The sequence below is a fragment of the Somniosus microcephalus genome, unplaced genomic scaffold (assembly GCF_052327205.1).
Source record: "Somniosus microcephalus isolate GS21.2 unplaced genomic scaffold, FLI_Smic_1.0 unresolved_chr1, whole genome shotgun sequence".
In the NCBI taxonomy this organism is placed as follows: domain Eukaryota; kingdom Metazoa; phylum Chordata; class Chondrichthyes; order Squaliformes; family Somniosidae; genus Somniosus; species Somniosus microcephalus.
Genome location: NW_028225179.1, coordinates 24,112,131 through 24,130,280, shown reverse-complemented (window position 1 = coordinate 24,130,280; position 18,150 = coordinate 24,112,131). Strand labels below are relative to the sequence as shown.

Genomic DNA, 18,150 nt, shown 5'->3' with positions numbered 1-18,150 from the left:
CATTTTAAACAGAAACAGAATGATCCGGGAATGTGAGCACTCCCGGTTTAAATAGACCCAGAGTGATTAACAACTGACCACGACCCATTCCATTATAGACAGGCCTGATTTTCAATGCTTATGAAATCGATGGCAACATAAATCGGACTGTTTCTATAACAGGCGGCCGATTACGATGCCCGCTTTTCTGTTGGGTGACAAATTGAAAGTTTACTCCATTGTAATTTTTCCCTTTATCTCCGTCATTTCTCTCCAGCCAAATGAACTGAGTCTAGGTGTCAGCCGTGGCTCAGCGGCAGCAAAGTCAAGCACCACTCCAGAGACTTGAGCAGATAATCCAGGCAGACACCCCAGTGCAGTAATGAGGTAGTGCTGCACTGTTGGTGCCTCCGTCTTTCTAGTAAGACGTTAAACCGGGTCCTCCGATCCCATGAGAGTATGCCGAAAAGAACGAGGATGTCTCGCCCCTTATTTATATCTCAACCAAAGACACTAAAACAGAAAATCTCGTCATTAAGGTTGATAAATATTTTTGAAATTACATTGCCTCCTAAAGGAGAAATTTATGTTTCTGCTCCCTAATCATTTGCCTCTGGTCCCGCTACTCTTTCATTCGGTGACAATCTCAGCAGAAGAAAGGAGGAGTTCGACAATCTCCGAATCGCGATCACTGCTCCAACTTCATTCAAGAAGTTGAAGAATTGCAGTGGTCTCTTTTAATTTTAACAAGATATGAGTAATGCATGGGGCACAGACCAGGAGCACCAGAGCGACTCTGACGAAATTGCATTTGAAAGCTTATTTTAGGCAAGATTCAGTTAAATGCTCGGAAATTGTACCAGTATCAAACGTAATAATGACGAGAATGGGAGCTGAACCCTCGCGTACAGATCGGCAATAGATTAACAGTCTATCGCCTTAACCTTTCGGCCACCTCGACTCAACCATATACTGCTCTCAGCCATTCCATTTCCTGCTTTTTGCATCTAAGCAGAAATACCCTGAAAGAAAGTCCACTTCACCGCTTATCCTGCCCGTGCACCCAGATCAACAATGTTGAAAATGTACAATCAGCTTAATGTAAGCAAAAGGCCTTCCACTGCTTCAGTTGAGGGACTGTCAAAAATTGTCGGTTTGAAGCCAGATTCGGAACAGAAGAAGTGTCGCCCAGTTAATTAAACGACCGCAGCAGGACTCGAACCTGCAATCTTCTGATAACTGAAAAACTCGCTAACCGAATTCAGACGCCTGTACCCATTAGGCCACGCAGCCGCAGATGCTGCTGAGTTTCTTTTTATGGGGAGAATTGTGAGCAGATTCAAGGAAACTGCTCGCAAAAAGAAGCGGATTGAGGAAAAGTTAAACATTTTAACTGAATGAACAGGACTTCTGCGAGCTGGGTTTGCACCAGCGCAGGGAATCGCAATGCAACTTAAAACATAACATCGGCGGCTCGTTGGTCTAGGGGTATGATTCTCGCTTAGGGAATTTCCATGGCTTAAATTGCGAGAGGTCCCGGGTTCAAATCCCGGACGAGCCCCGCCACATTTAGTTGAATTCAACACCTCGGTCATGAAAACTGAAATCGTTCTCCTTTAAAAAAAACGGAATGATCCGGGACTGTGAGCTCTGCCATTTCAAACAGAAACAGAATGATCCGGGACTGTGAGCACTCTCTTTTTAAATAGACCCAGAGTGATTAACAACTGACCACGACCCATTCCATTATAGACAGGCCTGATTTTCAATGCTTATGAAATCGATGGCAACATATATCGGACTGTTTCTATAACAGGCGGCCGATTACAATGCCCGCTTTTCTGTTGGGTGACAAATTGAAAGTTTACTCCATTGTAATTTTCCCTTTATCTCCGTCATTTCTCTCCAGCCAAATGAACTGAGTCTAGGTGTCAGCCGTGGCTCAGCGGCAGCAAAGTCAAGCACCACTCCAGAGACTTGAGCAGATAATCCAGGCAGACACTCCAGTGCAGTAATGAGGTAGTGCTGCACTGTTGGTGCCTCCGTCTTTCTAGTAAGACGTTAAACCGGGCCCTCGGATCCCATGAGAGTATGCCGAAAAGAACGAGGATGTCTCGCCCATTAGTTATATCTCAACCAAAGACACTAAAGCAGAAAATCTCGTCATTAAGGTTGATAAATATTTCTGAAATTACATTGCCTCCTAAAGGAGAAATTTATGTTTCTGCTCCCTAATCATTTGGCTCTGGTCCCGCTACTCTTTAATTCGGTGACAATCTCAGCAGAAGAAAGGAGGAGTTCGACAATCTCCGAATCGCGATCACTGCTCCAACTTCATTCAAGAAGTTGAAGAATTGCCGTGGTCTCTCTTAATTTTAACAAGATATGAGTAATGCATGGGGCACAGACCAGGAGCACCAGAGCGCCTCTGACGAAATTGCATTTGAAAGCTTATTTTAGACAAGATTCAGTTAAATGCTCGGAAAGTGTACCAGTATCAAACGTAATAACGACGAGGATGGGAGCTGAACCCTCGCGTACAGATCGGCAATAGATTAACTGTCTATCGCCTTAACCTTTCGGCCACCTCGACTCAACCATATACTGCTCTCAACCATTTCATTTCCTGCTTTTTGCATCTAAGCAGAAATACCCTGAAAGAAAGTCCACTTCACCGCTTATCCTGCCCGTGCACCCAGATCAACAATGTTGAAAATGTACAATCAGCTTAATGTAAGCAAAAGGCCTTCCACTGCTTCAGTTGAGGGACTGTCAAAAATGTTCGGTTTGAAGCCAGATTCGGAACAGAAAAAGTGTCGCCCAGTTAATTAAACGACTGCGGCAGGACTCGAACCTGCAATCTTCTGATGACTGAATAACTCATAACCGAAGTCAGACGCCTTATCCATTAGGCCACGCAGCCGCTGATATTGCTGGTTGTCTTTTTATGGGGAGAATTGTGAGCAGATTCAAGGAAACTGCTCGCAAAAAGAAGCGGATTGAGGAAAAGTTAAACATTTTAACTGAATGAACAGGACTTCTGCGAGCTGGGTTTGCACCAGCGCAGGGAATCACAATGCAACTTGAAGCACAGCATCGGTGGTTCGTTGGTCTAGGGGTATGACTCTCGCGTAGGGATTTTTCGTGGTTTAAAATGCGAGACGTCCCGGGTTCAAATCCCGGGCTGAGCCCCGCCGCATTTAGTTAAACTCAACACCTCGGTCATGAAAGCTGAAACCGTTCTACTTTAAAAAATACGGAATTAATCGGGACTGTGAGCTCTGCCATTTTAAACAGAAACAGAATGATCCGGGAATGTGAGCACTCCCGGTTTAAATAGACCCAGAGTGATTAACAACTGACCACGACCCATTCCATTATAGACAGGCCTGATTTTCAATGCTTATGAAATCGATGGCAACATAAATCGGACTGTTTCTATAACAGGCGGCAGATTACGATGCCCGCTTTTCTGTTGGATGACAAATTGAAAGTTTACTCCATTGTAATTTTTCCCTTTATCTCCGTCATTTCTCTCCAGCAAAATGAACTGAGTCTAGGTGTCAGCCGTGGCTCAGCGGCAGCAAAGTCAAGCACCACTCCAGAGACTTGAGCAGATGATCCAGGCAGACACCCCAGTGCAGTAATGAGGTAGTGCTGCACTGTTGGTGCCTCCGTCTTTCTAGTAAGACGTTAAACCGGGTCCTCCGATCCCATGAGAGTATGCCGAAAAGAACGAGGATGTCTCGCCCCTTATTTCTATCTCAACCAAAGACACTAAAACAGAAAATCTCGTCATTAAGGTTGATAAATATTTTTGAAATTACATTGCCTCCTAAAGGAGAAATTTATGTTTCTGCTCCCTAATCATTTGCCTCTGGTCCCGCTACTCTTTCATTCGGTGACAATCTCAGCAGAAGAAAGGAGGAGTTCGACAATCTCCGAATCGCGATCACTGCTCCAACTTCATTCAAGAAGTTGAAGAATTGGAGTGGTCTCTTTTAATTTTAACAAGATATGAGTAATGCATGGGGCACAGACCAGGAGCACCAGAGCGACTCTGACGAAATTGCATTTGAAAGCTTATTTTAGGCAAGATTCAGTTAAATGCTCGGAAATTGTACCAGTATCAAACGTAATAATGACGAGAATGGGAGCTGAACCCTCGCGTACAGATCGGCAATAGATTAACAGTCTATCGCCTTAACCTTTCGGCCACCTCGACTCAACCATATACTGCTCTCAGCCATTCCATTTCCTGCTTTTTGCATCGAAGCAGAAATACCCTGAAAGAAAGTCCACTTCACCGCTTATCCTGCCCGTGCACCCAGATCAACAATGTTGAAAATGTACAATCAGCTTAATGTAAGCAAAAGGCCTTCCACTGCTTCAGCTGAGGGACTGTCAAAAATGGTCGGTTTGAAGCCAGATTCGGAACAGAAGAAGTGTCGCCCAGTTAATTAAACGACCGCAGCAGGACTCGAACCTGCAATCTTCTGATAACTGAAAAACTCGCTAACCGAATTCAGACGCCTTACCCATTAGGCCACGCAGCCGCAGATGCTGCTGAGCTTCTTTTTATGGGGAGAATTGTGAGCAGATTCAAGGAAACTGCTCGCAAAAAGAAGCGGATTGAGGAAAAGTTAAACATTTTAACTGAATGAACAGGACTTCTGCGAGCTGGGTTTGCACCAGCGCAGGGAATCGCAATGCAACTTAAAACATAACATCGGCGGCTCGTTGGTCTAGGGGTATGATTCTCGCTTAGGGAATTTCCATGGCTTAAATTGCGAGAGGTCCCGGGTTCAAATCCCGGACGAGCCCCGCCACATTTCGTTGAATTCAACACCTCGGTCATGAAAACTGCAATCGTTCTCATTTAAAAAAAACGGAATGATCCGGGACTGTGAGCTCTGCCATTTCAAACAGAAACAGAATGATCCGGGACTGTGAGCACTCTCTTTTTAAACAGACCCAGAGTGATTAACAACTGACCACGACCCATTCCATTATAGACAGGCCTGATTTTCAATGCTTATGAAATCGATGGCAACATAAATCGGACTGTTTCTATAACAGGCGGCCGATTACGATGCCCGCTTTTCTGTTGGGTGACAAATTGAAAGTTTACTCCATTGTAATTTTCCCTTTATCTCCGTCATTTCTCTCCAGCCAAATGAACTGAGTCTAGGTGTCAGCCGTGGCTCAGCGGCAGCAAAGTCAAGCACCACTCCAGAGACTTGAGCAGATAATCCAGGCAGACAGTCCAGTGCAGTAATGACGTAGTGCTGCACTGTTGGTGCCTCCGTCTTTCTAGTAAGACGTTAAACCGGGCCCTCGGATCCCATGAGAGTATGCCGAAAAGAACGAGGATGTCTCGCCCATTATTTATATCTCAACCAAAGACACTAAAGCAGAAAATCTCGTCATTAAGGTTGATAAATATTTCTGAAATTACATTGCCTCCTAAAGGAGAAATTTATGTTTCTGCTCCCTAATCATTTGGCTCTGGTCCCGCTACTCTTTAATTCGGTGACAATCTCAGCAGAAGAAAGGAGGAGTTCGACAATCTCCGAATCGCGATCACTGCTCCAACTTCATTCAAGAAGTTGAAGAATTGCAGTGGTCTCTCTTAATTTTAACAAGATATGAGTAATGCATGGGGCACAGACCAGGAGCACCAGAGCGCCTCTGACGAAATTGCATTTGAAAGCTTATTTTAGACAAGATTCAGTTAAATGCTCGGAAAGTGTACCAGTATCAAACGTAATAACGACGAGGATGGGAGCTGAACCCTCGCGTACAGATCGGCAATAAATTAACTGTCTATCGCCTTAACCTTTCGGCCACCTCGACTCAACCATATACTGCTCTCAGCCATTTCATTTCCTGCTTTTTGCATCTAAGCAGAAATACCCTGAAAGAAAGTCCACTTCACCGCTTATCCTGCCCGTGCACCCAGATCAACAATGTTGAAAATGTACAATCAGCTTAATGTAAGCAAAAGGCCTTCCACTGCTTCAATTGAGGGACTGTCAAAAATGGTCGGTTTGAAGCCAGATTCGGAACAGAAAAGGTGTCGCCCAGTTAATTGAACGAACGCAGCAAGACTCGAACCTGCAATCGTTTGATAACTGAAAAACCTCGCAATTTAAATCAGACGCCTTATCCATTAGGCCACGCAGCCACTGATGCTGCTGCACCCCTTTTTATGGGGAGAATTGTGAGCAGATTCAAGTAAAAATGCTAGCAAAAGGAAGCGGATTGAGGAAAAGATAAACATATTTTAACTGAATGAACAGGACTTCTGCGAGCTGGGTTTGCACCAGCGCAGGGAATCGCAATGCAACTTGGAACGTAACACCGGCGGCTCGTTGGTTTAGGGGTATGATTCTCGCTTAGGAAATTTCTGTGGCTTAAAATGCGAGAGGTCCCGGGTTCAAATCCCGGACGAGCCCAGTCGCATTTAGTTAAACTCAACACCTCAGTCATGAAAGCTGAAATCGCTCTACTTTAAAAAAAACTGAATGATCCGGGACTGTGAGTTCTGGCATTTTAAACAGACACAGAATGATCCGGGACTGTGAGCACTCCCGGTTTAAACAGACCCAGAGTGATTAACAACTGACCACGACCCATTCCATTAAAGACAGTCCTGATTTTCAATGCTTATGAAATCGATGGCAACATCAATCGGACTGTTTCTATAATAGGCGGCCGATTACAATGCCCGCTCTTCTGTTGGACGACAAATTGAAGGTTTACTCTATTATAATTTTTTCTTTTATCTCCGTCATTTCTCTCCAGCCAAATGAACTGAGTGTAGGTGTCAGCCGTGACTCTGCGGCAGCAAAGTCAAGCAGCACTCCAGAGATTTGAGCACATAATCCAGGCTGACACTCCAGTGCAGTACTGAGGTAGTGCTGCACTGTTGGTGCCCCCGTCATGCTAGTAAGACGTTAAACCGGGCCCTCCGATTCCATGAGAGTATGCCGAAAAGAACGAGGATTTCTCGCCCATTATTTAGCTCTCAACCAAAGACACTAAAACAGAAAATCTCTTCATTAAGGTTGATAAATATTTTTGAAATTACATTGCCTCCTAAAGGAGAAATTTATGTTTCTGCTCCCCTAAACATTTGCCTCTGTTCCCGCTACTCTTTCATTCGGTGACAATCCCAGCAGAAGAATGGAGGAGTTCGACAATCTCCGAATCACGATCAGTGCTCCACATTCATTCAATAATTTGAAGAATTGCAGTGGTCTCTTTTAATTTTAACAAGATATGAGTAATGCATGGGGCACAGACCAGGAGCACCAGGGCGATTCTGACGAAATTGCATTTGAAAGTTTATTTTAGGCAAGTTTCAGTTAAAAGCACGGAAAGGGTACCAGTATCAAACGTAATAACGACGAGGATTGGATTCGCATTCTCGCGTACAGAGCACTGCTAGATTAACAGTCCATCACCTTAACCTCTCGGCCACCTCGTCTGAACCATGCACTGCTCTCAGCCATTCCATTTCCTGGTTTTTGCATCTAAGCAGAAATACCCTGAAAGAAAGTCCACTTCACCGCTTATCCTGCCCATGCACACAGATCTACAATGTTGAAAATGTACAATCAGCTTAATGTAAGCAAAAGGCCTTGCGCTGCTTCAGTTGAGGGACTGTCAAAAATGGTCGGTTTGAAGCCAGATTCAGAACAGAAAAAGTGTCGCCCAGTTAATTGAACGACCGCGGCAGGACTCGAACCTGCAATCGTCTGATAACTGAAAAACCTCGCAACCGAAGTCAGACGCCTTATCCATTAGGCCACGCGGCCACTGATGCGGCTGTATCTTTTTTTATGGGGAGAATTGTGAGCAGATTCAAGTAAAATGCTCGCAAAAAGAAGCGGATTGAGGAAAAGATAAACATATTTTAACTGAATGAACAGGACTTCTGCGAGCTGGGTTTGCACCAGCGCAGGGAATCGCAATGCAACTTGAAACATAACATCGGCGGCTCGTGGGTCCAGGGGGTATGATTCTCGCTTAGGAAATTTCTGTGGTTTAAAATGTGAGAGATCCCGGGTTCAAATCCCGGACAAGCCCAGTCACATTTAGTTAAACTCAACACCTCAGTGATGAAAGCTGAAATCGCTCTACTTTAAAAAAAACGGAATGATCCGGGACTGTGAGCTCTGCCATTTTAAACAGACACAGAATGATCCGGGACTGTGAGCACTCCCGGTTTAAACAGACCCAGAGTGATTAACAACTGACGACGACCCATTCCATTAAAGACAGGCCTGATTTTCAATGCTTAAGAAAGCGATGGCAACATAAATCGGATTGTTTCTATAATAGGCGGCCGATTATAATGCCCGCTCTTCTGTTGGACGACAAATTAAGGTTTACTCCATGATAATTTTTCCATTTATCTCCGTCATTTCTCTCCAGCCAAATGAACTGAGTGTAGGTGTCAGCCGTGGCTCAGCTGCAGCCAAGTCAAGCAGCACTCCAGAGACTTGAGCACATAATCCAGGCTGACACTCCAGTGCAGTACTGAGGTACTGCTGCACTGTTGGTGCCCCCGTCTTGCTAGTAAGACGTTAAACCGGGCCCTCCGATCCCATGAGAGTATGCCGAAAAGAACGAGGATTTCTCGCCCATTATTTAGCTCTCAACCAAAGACACTAAAACAGAAAATCTCTTCATTAAGGTTGATCAATATTTTTGAAATTACATTGCCTCCTAAAGGAGAAATTTATGTTTCTGCTCCCTAAACATTTGCCTCTGGTCCCGCTACTCTTTCATTCGGTGACAATCTCAGCAGAAGAAAGGAGCAGTTCGACAATCTCCGAATCACGATCACTGTTCCACATTCATTCAAGAGGTTGAAGAATTGCAGTGGTCTCTTTTAATTTTAACAAGATATGAGTAATGCATGGGGCACAGACCAGGAGCACCAGGGCGATTCTGACGAAATTGCATTTGAAAGTTTATTTCAGGCAAGTTTCAGTTAAAAGCTCGGAAAGGGTACCAGTATCAAACGTAATAACGACGAGGACGGGATCCGCATTCTCGATTAACAGTCCGTCGCCTTAACCTCTCGGCCACCTCGTCTCAACCATGCACTGCTCTCAGCCATTCCATTTCCTGGATTTTGCATCTAAGCAGAAATACCCTGAAAGAAAGTCCACTTCACCGCTTATCCTGCCCATGCACACAGATCTACAATGTTGAAAATGTACAATCAGCTTAATGTAAGCAAAAGGCCGTACGCTGCTTCAGTTGAGGGACTGTCAAAAATGGTCGGTTTGAAGCCAGATTCAGAACAGAAAAAGTGTCGCCCAGTTAATTGAACGACCGCGGCAGGACTCGAACCTGCAATCGTCTGATAACTGAAAAACCTCGCAACCGAAGTCAGACGCCTTATCCATTAGGCCACGCGGCCACTGATGCGGCTGTATCTCTTTTTATGGGGAGAATTGTGAGCAGATTCAAGTAAAATGCGCGCAAAAAGAAGCGGATTGAGGAAAAGATAAACATATTTTAACTGAATGAACAGGACTTCTGCGAGCTGGGTTTGCACCAGCGCAGGGAAGCGCAATGCAACTTGAAACATAACATCGGCGGCTCGTGGGTCCAGGGGGTATGATTCTCGCTTAGGGAATTTCTGTGGCTTAAAATGCGAGAGGTCCCGGGTTCAAATCCCGGACGAGCCCAGTCGCATTTAGTTAAACTCAACACCTCAGTCATGAAAGCTGAAATCGCTCTACTTTAAAAAAAACGGAATGATCCGGGGCTGTGAGCTCTGCCATTTTAAACAGACACAGAATGATCCGGGACTGTGAGCACTCCCGGTTTAAACAGACCCAGAGTGATTAACAACTGACCACGACCCATTCCATTAAAGACAGGCCTGATTTTCAATGCTTAAGAAAGCGATGGCAACATAAATCGGACTGTTTCTATAATAGGCGGCCGATTACAATGCCCGCTCTTCTGTTGGACGACAAATTGAAGGTTTACTCCATTATAATTTTTCCATTTATCTCCGTCATTTCTCTCCAGCCAAATGAACTGAGTGTAGGTGTCAGCCGTGGCTCAGCGGCAGCAAAGTCAAGCAGCACTCCAGAGACTTGAGCACATAATCCAGGCTGACACTCCAGTGCAGGACTGAGGTAGTGCTGCACTGTTGGTGCCCCCGTCTTACTTGTAAGACGTTAAACCGGGCCCTCCGATCCCATGAGAGTATGCCGAAAAGAACGAGGATTTCTCGCCCATTATTTAGCTCTCAACCAAAGACACTAAAACAGAAAATCTCTTCATTAAGGTTGATAAATATTTTTGAAATTACATTGCCACCTAAAGGAGAAATTTATGTTTCTGCTCCCTAAACATTTGCCCCTGGTCCCGCTACTCTTTCATTCGGTGACAATCTCAGCAGAAGAAAGGAGGAGTTCGACAATCTCCGAATCACGATCACTGCTCCACATTCATTCAAGATGTTGAAGAATTGCTGTGGTCTCTTTTAATTTTAACAAGATATGAGTAATGCATGGGGCACAGACCAGGAGCACCAGGGCGATTCTGACGAAATTGCATTTGAAAGTTTATTTTAGGCAAGTTTCAGTGAAAGGCTCGGAAAGGGTACCAGGATCAAACGTAATAACGACGAGGATGGGATCCGCATTCTCGATGAACAGTCCATCGCCTCAACCTCTCGGCCACCTCGTCTCAACCATGCACTGCTCTCAGCCATTCCATTTCCTGGTTTTTGCATCTAAGCAGAAATATCCTGAAAGAAAGTCCACTTCACCGCTTATCCTGCCCATGCACACAGATCTACAATGTTGAAAATGTACAATCAGCTTAATGTAAGCAAAAGGCCTTCCGCTGCTTCAGTTGAGGGACTGTCAAAAATGGTCGGTTTGAAGCCAGATTCAGAACAGATAAAGTGTCGCCCAGTTAATTGAACGACCGCGGCAGGACTCGAACCTGCAATCGTCTGATAACTGAAAAACCTCGCAACCGAAGTCAGACGCCTTATCCATTAGGCCACGCGGCTACTGATGCGGCTGTACCTCTTTTTATGGGGAGAATTGTGAGCAGATTCAATTAAAATGCGCGCAAAAAGAAGCGGATTGAGGAAAAGATAAACATATTTTAACTGAATGAACAGGACTTCTGCGAGCTGGGTTTGCACCAGCGCAGGGAATCGCAATGCAACTTGAAACATAACATCGGCGGCTCGTTGGTCTAGGGGTATGATTATCGCTCAGGGATATTTCTCTGGCTTAAACATGCAAGAGGTCGCGGGTTCAAATCCCGGACGAGCCCCGTCACATTTAGTTAAACTCAACACCTCAGTCATGAAAGCTGAAATCGCTCTGCTTTGACAAAAACGGAATGATCCGGTCATGTGAGCTCTGCAATTTAAACAGACACAGAATGATTCGGGACGATGAGCACTCCCGGTTTAAACAGACCCAGAGTGATTAACAACTGACCACGACCCATTCCATTAAAGAGAGGCCTGATTTTCAATGCTTAGGAAATCGATGGCAACATAAATCGGACTGTTTCTATAATAGGCGGCCGATTATAATGCCCGCTCTTCTGTTGGACGACAAATTAAGGTTTACTCCATGATAATTTTTCCATTTATCTCCGTCATTTCTCTCCAGCCAAATGAACTGAGTGTAGGTGTCAGCCGTGGCTCAGCGGCAGCAAAGTCAAGCAGCACTCCAGAGACTTGAGCACATAATCCAGGCTGACACTCCAGTGCAGGACTGAGGTAGTGCTGCACTGTTGGTGCCCCCGTCTTGCTTGTAAGACGTTAAATCTGGCCCTCCGATCCCATGAGAGTATGCCGAAAAGAACGAGGATTTCTCGCCCATTATTTAGCTCTCAACCAAAGACACTAAAACAGAAAATCTCTTCATTAAGGTTGATAAATATTTTTGAAATTACATTGCCACCTAAAGGAGAAATTTAAGTTTCTGCTCCCTAAACAATTGCCTCTGGTCCCGCTACTCTTTCATTCGGTGACAATCTCAGCAGAAGAAAGGAGGAGTTCGACAATCTCCGAATCACGATCACTGCTCCACATTCATTCAAGATGTTGAAGAATTGCAGTGGTCTCTTTTAATTTTAACAAGATATGAGTAATGCATGGGGCACAGACCAGGAGCACCAGGGCGATTCTGACGAAATTGCATTTGAAAGTTTATTTTAGGCAAGTTTCAGTGAAAAGCTCGGAAAGGGTACCAGGATCAAACGTAATAACGACGAGGATGGGATCCGCATTCTCGATGAACAGTCCATCGCCTCAACCTCTCGGCCACCTCGTCTCAACCATGCACTGCTCTCAGCCATTCCATATCCTGGTTTTTGCATCTAAGCAGAAATACCCTGAAAGAAAGTCCACTTCACCGCTTATCCTGCCCATGCACACAGATCTACAATGTTGAAAATGTACAATCAGCTTAATGTAAGCAAAAGGCCTTCCGCTGCTTCAGTTGAGGTACTGTCAAAAATGGTCGGTTTGAAGCCAGATTCAGAACAGAAAAAGTGTCGCCCAGTTAATTGAACGACCGCGGCAGGACTCGAACCTGCAATCGTCTGATAACTGAAAAACCTCGCAACCGAAGTCAGACGCCTTATCCATTAGGCCACGCGGCCACTGATGCGGCTGTATCTCTTTTTATGGGGAGAATTGTGAGCAGATTCAAGTAAAATGCTCGCAAAATGAAGCGGATTGAGGAAAAGATAAACATATTTAACTGAATGAACAGGACTTCTGCGAGCTGGGTTTGCACCAGCGCAGGGAATCGCAATGCAACTTGAAACATAACATCGGCGGCTCGTTGGTCTAGGGGTATGATTATCGCTTCGGGAATTGCTCTGGCTTACATATGCGAGAGGTCCCGGGTTCAAATCCCGGACGAGCCCCGTCACATTTAGTTAAACTCAACACCTCAGTCATGAAAGCTGAAATCGCTCTGCTTTGACAAAAACGGAATGATCCGGTCATGTGAGCTCTGCCATTTTAAACAGACACAGAATGATCCGGGACTGTGAGCACTCCCGGTTTAAACAGACCCAGAGTGATTAACAACGGAACAATATTCCGGGGTACGGAATCTTCAGGCGAGACAGAGGGGGAGGTATAAGAGGAGGGGGTGTCGCAATATTAATTAAGGAGTCAATTACTGCAGTAAGGAGGGATGATATATTAGCAGGGTCCTCTAATGAGGCCATATGGGTGGAGCTTAAAAACAAAAAAGGGGCAAGCACTTTGCTGGGAGTGTACTATAGGCCTCCAAACAGTCAGGGGGAAATAGAGGAACAGATATGTAGGCAAATCTTAGAGAAATGTGCAAATTATAGGGTAATAATAATGGGGGATTTCAACTTCCCCAATATTAACTGGGATAGTCAAAGTGTGAAAGGCTCAGAGGGTGTAGAATTCTTAAAGTGCATCCAGGAGAGCTTTTTGAGCCAGCATGTAGAAAGTCCTACAAGAGAGGGGGCGGTACTGGACCTAATTCTAGGGAATGTGGCCGGCCAAGTGGAAAAAGTGCTAGTAGGTGAGCACTTTGGTGATAGTGACCATAATATGGTAAGATTTAAGGTGGTCATGGAAAAGGACAGGGATGGGCCGGAAATAAAGGTTCTAAATTGGGGGAAGGCCGATTTTAATAGGATAAGGCAGGATCTGGCCAAAATGGACTGGGATCAGCTACTTGTAGGAAAATCCGCATCGGAGCAATGGGAGGCTTTCAGAAGGGAGATTGAGATCATACAAGGGCAACATGTTCCCATAAATGTCAAGAGTGGTTCCAAAAACCACAGGGAACCGTGGATGTCAGGGGATATACGGGAATGGATTTGGAAAAAAAGGAGGGCTTTTGGTAGATACAAAAGGCTAAAGACGGAGGAAGCCCTAGAGGAGTACAAAAAGTGCAGGGGGATACTTAAAAAAGAAATTAGGAGATCAAGGAGGGGCCATGAAATAACACTGGCGAGCAAAATAAAGGAAAATCCGAAGATGTTTTATAAGTATATTAAGGGTAAAAGGATAACTAGGGAAAAAATAGGGCCCATTAGGGACAAAAGTGGCAATCTGTGTGTGGAGCCGGAAGATGTAGGAGGGGTTCTAAATGAATTTTTTGCATCTGTTTTCACTATGGAGAAGGACGATGTAGACATAGAAATAGGGCGGGGGGACTGTGATATGCTCGAACATATTAACATCGAGAGGGAGGAGGTATTGGCGGTTTTAGCTGGCCTAAAAATGGATAAATCCCCAGGCCCGGATGAAATGTACCCCAGGCTGCTGTGTGAGGCAAAGGAGGAGATTGCGGGGGCTCTAACACATATATTCAGGACCTCTCTGGCCACAGGGGATGTGCCAGAGGACTGGAGAACCGCTAATGTAGTACCATTATTCAAGAAGGGTAGTAGGGAAAAACCGGGGAACTACAGGCCAGTGAGCCTAACATCAGTGGTAGGAAAATTACTGGAAAAAATCCTGAGGGACAAAATTTGTCTCCACTTGGAGAGGCAAGGATTAATCAGGGATAGTCAACATGGCTTTGTCAAGGGAAGATCATGTCTGACTAATTTGATTGAATTTTTTGAGGGGGTGACTAGGTGTGTGGATGAGGGTAACGCAGTGGATGTGGTATACATGGATTTCAGTAAGGCCTTCGATAAAGTCCCGCACAGGAGACTGGTCAAGAAGGTAAGAGCCCATGGAATCCAGGGTGCCTTGGCACATTGGATACAAAACTGGCTTAGTGGCAGAAGGCAGAGGGTGATGGTCGAAGGTTGTTTTTGTGACTGGAAACCTGTGGCCAGTGGGGTACCACAGGGATCGGTGCTGGGTCCCTTGCTGTTTGTGGTCTACATTAATGACTTGGATATGAATGTAAAGGGTATGATCAGTAAATTCGCGGATGATACTAAAATTGGTAGGGTGGTAAATAGCGAGGAGGGTAGCCTCAGTCTGCAGAACGATATAGATGGGTTGGTCAGATGGGCGGAACAGTGGCAAATGGAATTTAACCCGGAAAAGTGCGAGGTGATGCACTTTGGGGGGTCTAACAAGGCAAGGGAATACACAATGAAGGGAAAGACCCTAGGCAAGACGGAGGGTCAGAGGGATCTGGGTGTGCAGGTACACAGATCCCTGAAGGCGGCGGAACAGGTGGATAAGGTGGTAAAAAAGGCATATGGGATACTTGCCTTCATTAGCCGAGGCATAGAATATAAGAGCAAGGAGGTTATGATGGAGCTGTATAAAACACTGGTTAGGCCACAGCTGGAATACTGTGTGCAGTTCTGGTCGCCACACTACAGGAAAGATGTGATCGCGTTAGAGAGGGTGCAGAGGAGGTTCACCAGGATGTTACCAGGGCTGGAGCGCTTCAGCTATGAAGAGAGACTGGGCAGATTGGGTTTGTTTTCCTTGGAGCAGAGGAGGCTGAGGGGGGACATGATTGAGGTGTACAAAATTGTGAGGGGCATAGATAGGATGGATGCTGAGGAGCTTTTCCCCTTAGTAGAGGGGTCAATAACTAGGGGGCATAGATTCAAGGTAAAGGGCGGGAGGTTTAGAGGGGATTTGAGAAAGAACTTTTTCACCCAGAGGGTGGTTGGAGTCTGGAACTCACTGCCTGAAAGGGTTGTGGAGGCAGAAACCCTCACAACATTTAAGAAGCATTTGGATGAGCATTTGAAATGCCATAGCATACAAGGCTACGGGCCAAATGCTGGAATATGGGATTAGATTAGACAGGGCTTGATGGCCGGCATGGACACGATGGGCCGAAGGGCCTCTATCCGTGCTGTATTACTCTATGACTCTATGACTATGACCACGACCCATTCCATTAAAGACAGGCCTGATTTTCAATGCTTATGAAATCGATGGCAACATAAATCGGACTGTTTCTATAATAGGCGGCCGATTACAATGCCTGCTCTTCTGTTGGACGACAAATTGAAGGTTTACTCCATTATAATTTCCCAGAGTGATGAACAACTGACCACGACCCATTCCATTCTAGACAGGCCTGATTTTCAATGCTTATGAAATCGATGGCAATATCAAACGGACTGATTCTATATTAGGCGGCCGATTACGATGCCCGATTTTCTGTTGGACAACAAATGGAAGATTTTTCCATTTTAATTTTTCCCTTTATCTCCGTCATTTCTCTCCAGCCAAATGAACTGAGTGTTGGTGTCAGCCGTGGCTCAGCGGCAGCAAAGTCAAGCACCGCTCCAGAGACTTGAGCACATAATCCAGGCTGACACTCCAGTGCTGCACTGTTGGTGCCTCCGTCTTTCTAGTAAGACGTTAAATCGGGCCCTCTGATCCCATGAGAGAATGCCGAAAAGAACGAGGATTTCTCACCCATTATGTATCTCTCAACCAAAGACACTAAAACAGAAAATCTCGTCATTAAGGTTGATAAATATTTTTGAAATTACATTGCCTCCTAAAGGAGAAATATAATTTCTGCTCCCTAATCATTTGGCTCTGGTCCCGCTATTCTTTCATTCGGTGACAATCTCAGCAGAAGAAAGGAGGAGTTCGACAATCTCCGAATCGCGATCTCTGCTCCACCTTCATTCAAGAAGTTGAAGAATTGCAGTGGTCTCTTTTAATTTTAACAAGATATGAGTAATGCATGGTGCACAGTCCAGGAGCACCAGGGCGGTTCTGACGAAATTGCATTTCAAAGCTTATTTTAGGCAATATTCAGTTAAATGCTCGGAAAGTGTACCAGCATCAAACGTAAAAACGACGAGGATGGGATCCAAACCCTCGCGTACAGAGCACAATGGATTAACAGTCCATCGCCTTAACCTCTCGGCCACCTCGTCTCAAACATACACTGCTCTCAGCCAATCCATTTCCTGCCTTTTGCATCTAAGCAGAAATACCCTGAAAGAAAGTCCACTTCACCGCTTATCCTGCCCGTGCACACAGATCTATAATGTTGAAAATGAACAATCAGCTTAATGTAAGCAAAAGTCCTTCCGTTGCTTCAGTTGAGGGACTGTCAAAGATGTTCGGTTTGAAGCCAGATTCAGAACAGATAAAGTGTCGCCCACTTAATTAAACGACCGCGGCAAGACTCAAACCTGGAATCTTCTGATAACTGTTAAAACTCACAACTGACGTCAGACGCCTTATCCATTAGGCCACGCGGCCGCTGATGATACTGCGCCTCTTTTTAAGGGGAGAATTGTGAGCAGATTCAAGGAAACTGCTCGCAAAAAGAAGTCATTAACAACTGACCACTCATAACTCTTGTGCCAAAGCCTATTGCATTTAAAACTGACATTTTTTTTTATTATTCATTGATGGGATGTGCGCGTCGCTAGCTGGTTGGCCTGCCTTTAGTGCTTATCCCTAATTGCCCTTGAGAAGATGGTGGTGAGCCGCATTCTTGAACTGGTACAGTCCATATGGTGTAGGTACTCCCACAATGCTGTTCGGAAGGGAGTTCCAGGATTTTGGCCCAGCGGCAGTGAAGGACCGGCGATACAGGTCCAAGTCCGGATGGTGTGTGGCTTGGTGGGGAACTTGTAGGTGGTGATGTTCCGATGCGTCTGCTGCCCTTGTCCTTCTAAGTGGTAGAGGTCGCGGGTTTGGAAGGTGCTGTTGAAGGAGCTTTGGCGAGTTGCTGCAGTGCATCTTGTAGATGGTACACACTGCAGCCACAGTGCGCTGGTGGTGGAGGAAGTGAATGTTGAAGGTGGTGGATGGAGTGCCAATCAAGCGGGCTGCCTTATCTTGAATGGTGTCGAGCTTCTTGAGTGTTGTTGGAGCTGCACTCATCCAGGCAAGTGGAGAGTATTCCATCACACTCCCGACTTGTGCCTTATAGATGGTGGAAAGGCTTTGGGGAGTCAGGAGGTGAGACACTCGCCGCAGAATTCCCAGCCTCTGGCCTGCTCTTGTAGCCACAGTATTTACATGGCTGGTCCAGTTCAGTTTCTGATCAATGGTAACCCCTAGAACGTTGATAGTGGGGGATTCAGCGATGGTAATGCCATTGAATGTCAAGGGGAGATGGTTAGAGTCTCGCTTGTTGGAGATGGTCATTGCGTGGCAGTTGTGTGGTGCGAATGTTACTTGCCAGCCCAAGTCTGAATGTTGTC

General features: G+C 45.4%; 8 non-coding genes across 8 annotated transcripts; 4 read left to right on the top strand and 4 right to left on the bottom strand.

Annotated features, from left to right (window-relative positions):
* The first annotated feature begins 1,450 nt into the window (after positions 1-1,450).
* On the top strand, positions 1,451-1,540 carry trnap-agg (transfer RNA proline (anticodon AGG)). Its single transcript is given in 2 exon segments — positions 1,451-1,486; positions 1,505-1,540. It is a non-coding gene; the product is annotated as a tRNA-Pro (tRNA).
* Positions 1,541-2,812: 1,272 nt separating this feature from the next.
* Positions 2,813-2,902, bottom strand: trnar-ucg (transfer RNA arginine (anticodon UCG)). Its single transcript is given in 2 exon segments — positions 2,813-2,848; positions 2,866-2,902. It is a non-coding gene; the product is annotated as a tRNA-Arg (tRNA).
* Positions 2,903-4,713: 1,811 nt separating this feature from the next.
* On the top strand, positions 4,714-4,803 carry trnap-agg (transfer RNA proline (anticodon AGG)). Its single transcript is given in 2 exon segments — positions 4,714-4,749; positions 4,768-4,803. It is a non-coding gene; the product is annotated as a tRNA-Pro (tRNA).
* A 1,544-nt stretch (positions 4,804-6,347) lies between these two features.
* trnap-agg (transfer RNA proline (anticodon AGG)) lies at positions 6,348-6,437 on the top strand. Its single transcript is given in 2 exon segments — positions 6,348-6,383; positions 6,402-6,437. It is a non-coding gene; the product is annotated as a tRNA-Pro (tRNA).
* A 1,274-nt stretch (positions 6,438-7,711) lies between these two features.
* trnar-ucg (transfer RNA arginine (anticodon UCG)) lies at positions 7,712-7,802 on the bottom strand. Its single transcript is given in 2 exon segments — positions 7,712-7,747; positions 7,766-7,802. It is a non-coding gene; the product is annotated as a tRNA-Arg (tRNA).
* Positions 7,803-9,327: 1,525 nt separating this feature from the next.
* trnar-ucg (transfer RNA arginine (anticodon UCG)) lies at positions 9,328-9,418 on the bottom strand. Its single transcript is given in 2 exon segments — positions 9,328-9,363; positions 9,382-9,418. It is a non-coding gene; the product is annotated as a tRNA-Arg (tRNA).
* A 3,142-nt stretch (positions 9,419-12,560) lies between these two features.
* trnar-ucg (transfer RNA arginine (anticodon UCG)) lies at positions 12,561-12,651 on the bottom strand. Its single transcript is given in 2 exon segments — positions 12,561-12,596; positions 12,615-12,651. It is a non-coding gene; the product is annotated as a tRNA-Arg (tRNA).
* A 179-nt stretch (positions 12,652-12,830) lies between these two features.
* Positions 12,831-12,921, top strand: trnap-cgg (transfer RNA proline (anticodon CGG)). Its single transcript is given in 2 exon segments — positions 12,831-12,866; positions 12,886-12,921. It is a non-coding gene; the product is annotated as a tRNA-Pro (tRNA).
* The last annotated feature ends 5,229 nt before the right edge of the window (positions 12,922-18,150 follow it).